At 52.6% G+C, this 3,181-nt stretch overlaps 1 long non-coding RNA gene across 1 annotated transcript; it reads left to right on the top strand.

The window, feature by feature from the left end:
- Nucleotides 1–2,505: 2,505 nt before the first annotated feature.
- LOC133275771 (uncharacterized) lies at nucleotides 2,506–2,940 on the top strand. Its single transcript, XR_009745679.1, has 2 exons — nucleotides 2,506–2,636; nucleotides 2,782–2,940. It is a non-coding gene; the product is annotated as an uncharacterized LOC133275771 (long non-coding RNA).
- Nucleotides 2,941–3,181: the final 241 nt, after the last annotated feature.

The raw sequence follows: 3,181 nt of genomic DNA, 5'->3' as shown, positions 1-3,181 counted from the left end.
CCACAAAACTATTAATAGTGTTTGTAAGCCTCCAGTAATATTTATTGTTATAAAACACTTCAAACACTTAAAAGAACCTGCTCTGGAAATATTCCTGATGCTGGGATGACACTGAGCAATCATCTCAGTTTGGCTGTCTTTTGCTAAAATGATGAAGGAAGAAAGAGCATCATTTAGTTAAACTGGAGTGGGCAGCGGTAGTGCTTTGGACTACCAAGGTTGTGCTTTGGATGCAGGACTGAGCAAGAGCCTTTCAAGAAGCGGAACCCTGCGGTTAGGTCTGGTTTGGGTAGATGGAGGAGGAATAGGGGGAAGTTTGTCCGCATATTACCAGTGGTGAGATAATGTCACAGAGCAAGGTGAGTGGGGCAAACCCACTTGTAATTCATCTTCAGGATGGGTTGATTGAACAGTGAAAGGATGCACTGATGAATGGATGGATGGAAGGATGGATGACTGATGGACTGATCGCCTTTGCATCACCACCCAGCTCCATGACATCATTGCACATCACTATCATCCCAAACCTTTATCTTCTGAAGGCTTTTGCAGAAACCCACAAATCCAAGCACAGCAGGAAAAAACATGGCCAGGTACCAGCGGAGCAGCACCACCCACCAGAGCAGCCGCCTGCAATGCAGATACCAAAGGAAAAGACGCCAGAGCGGCTACCACTCAAGGCGCCGGAAGAAACTCTGATCTAGCTGCAGCAGGCAGAATTGCTCCAAGCGCCGGCAGAGCTGCTACAGCCAGAGAAGGCAACACAGAGGTGGGAGTAACTGCAGGGGTCAATGTGTGTCCACGGGCACCGCAAGGATGTCCTGGGCACCACAGCTCTGAGCCATGGAGGGGTGGCAAGGAGGAGGGAACAGGATGCATAGCTCATGCTCACAGCCAGCTCTATTCCCCACCAGGTCGCCAATCTCGATCACGGAGGAGATACCGATCTTTCTGCCAGCTTGCTCCCATGCGGGGGTGTCCTGGCCATCGGCTGCCGCCTGCCCCATGATCTGAGAAGTCATCACAGGTCTACCACCACTGGGCAGGCCAACTCACAATAAACTGCTGAAACATGGATGCTGTCTTGCCTGGTGTTGCAGAGGTTGTAAAGGACTGAGCCAGAGCTTGGGACCAGGAGCCTAGGCTGCTCTGTGCTGCAGAGACTCCTCAGCCCCCCGGCCCATATGTTTTGGGAAAAGCACCCCCAAAGTGCCACCTAGACTGGTGGCAACCCCAAAAGCCCTTCTGTCCCAACAGACACTCCACACTTTGAAGACATGGAGAAGTTTTGTGCTTTTGCCAGCATAAAACCTGCCATGGACAAGGGTGTACTTGTGGCTGGGGTTGGCAGCACAACAGCTGTCATAGAATGAGAGAACGATTTGGGTCGGAAGGGACCTTATAGTTCATCCAGTAACAAGCCTACGCAACAAGCAAGGGACACCTTTTACTAGACCAAGTCACTCAAAGCTCTGACCGTTCCTGGGAACAGGAGCACATGGCGGGACCGAGAATTGCCCTTTAGAGGGGATTTCTGCACAATATGTTTCACTCTTCCCAATCAAGTCATTCCTTTCTCGAGGTCAGCAGGACGTGCTGAACAGCGATGAGATATGGCACCAAGGGGCATAAGCTCGTCCGTCTCACAGTGTGTTTCACATCTATAAGTTCCAAGACCTCTTCATCTCATAGTACCTTGGAAGCAGAGATAATGTCTGTGTAAACACATCCTGCATCATGACGCAGGGGTCTCCTTTTTTGCAGATGTCACTGCACAGGCGGGTGAGAAGAAACAGACCATCAGAAGGTACTTGTAACTGTGGAACCTACTGGAAGAGATCCCCTTGGCACATTCTACATGAAACACAATCTCATGTGCATGTTCCCTCACCTTAATTTCCACAAAAATATTTATAATGTTTGTAAATTCTCAAGGATCATTTAGTTTTATTAAAGCACTTCAAAGCACTTAACCTGCTCTGGGAATATTCCTGATGCTGGAAAGACACTGAGCAAGGCAACTCAATTTGATTTTCTTTCCCTGAAAGACTGAAGAAAGAAGCAGCATCATCCAGCAGCGCTGGGAGCCAGCTGTGCTCAGTAGCATGGCTGTGCCTGGGATGTGAGACTGAGCAGGGGCCTTTGGGGTGCCAAGCTCCTGCACAAGATCTGGTTTCTGAACATGGGGTGGAACAGGGAGAGCTTTTTCTCCAACTCACTGCTCGTTGGAGAATGTCGCTGGGCAGGGTTTCTGGGGCAAAGCCCCTCTTCCTCCACCTTAGGAATGGTTTGGATAGGTGGGTGGATGGTGGGTGCACTGATTCCCTTTGCATCGCCACCCAACTATATGATGTCACTGCATGTCACAGTCACCCCCAGCTATATCTCGTGCAGGCTGTGGCAAAGCCCTGCATAGTCAAGCACAGCAGCAAGCAGCATGGCCAGGTACCAGCAGAGCGGCAGCCGCCTCCGATCCAGACGCCGGCAGAGCAGCCGCCGGCAGAGCAGCCGCCGGCAGAGCAGCCGCCGGAGGGGATACCGTTCCAGGCGCCAGAGGAGAAGCCGCTCTAGCCGCCGGAGGCAACGAGTCTCCAGGCGCCGGCAGAGCCGCAACAGCCAGAGTAAACGACGCAGAGGTGGGAGTAACTGCAGGGGTCAGCCTGTGTCTCCAAGCACCACAAGGATGTCCTGGGCACCGCAGCTCTGGGCCATGGAGGGGTGGCAAGGAGGAGGGAACGGGGTGCATAGCTCATGCTCACGGCCAGCTCTGTTCCCCACCAGGTCGCCAATCTCGATCACGGAGGAGATACTGATCTTTCTGCCAGCTTGCTCCCATGCGGGGGTGTCCTGGCCATCGGCTGCCGCCTGCCCCATGATCTGAGAAGTCATCACAGGTCTACCACCACTGGGCAGGCCAACTCACAATAAACTGCTGAAACATGGATGCTGTCTTGCCTGGTGTTGCAGAGGTTGTAAAGGACTGAGCCAGAGCTTGGGACCAGGAGCCTAGGCTGCTCTGTGCTGCAGAGACTCCTCAGCCCCCCGGCCCATATGTTTTGGGAAAAGCATCCCCAAAGTGCCACCTAGACTGGTGGCTACTCCAAAAGCCCTTCTGTCCTGACAGACACTCCGCACTTCGAAGCCAAGGAAAAGATGTGCTTTTGGCAGCATAGAAACTGCC

The sequence above is a fragment of the Pezoporus flaviventris genome, unplaced genomic scaffold (assembly GCF_033815535.1).
Source record: "Pezoporus flaviventris isolate CSIRO_AGI_PZ_B2104156 unplaced genomic scaffold, CSIRO_AGI_Pfla_v1 ptg000002l, whole genome shotgun sequence".
Classification (NCBI taxonomy): Eukaryota; Metazoa; Chordata; class Aves; order Psittaciformes; family Psittacidae; genus Pezoporus; species Pezoporus flaviventris.
This window is presented reverse-complemented; position numbering and strand designations above follow the sequence as displayed.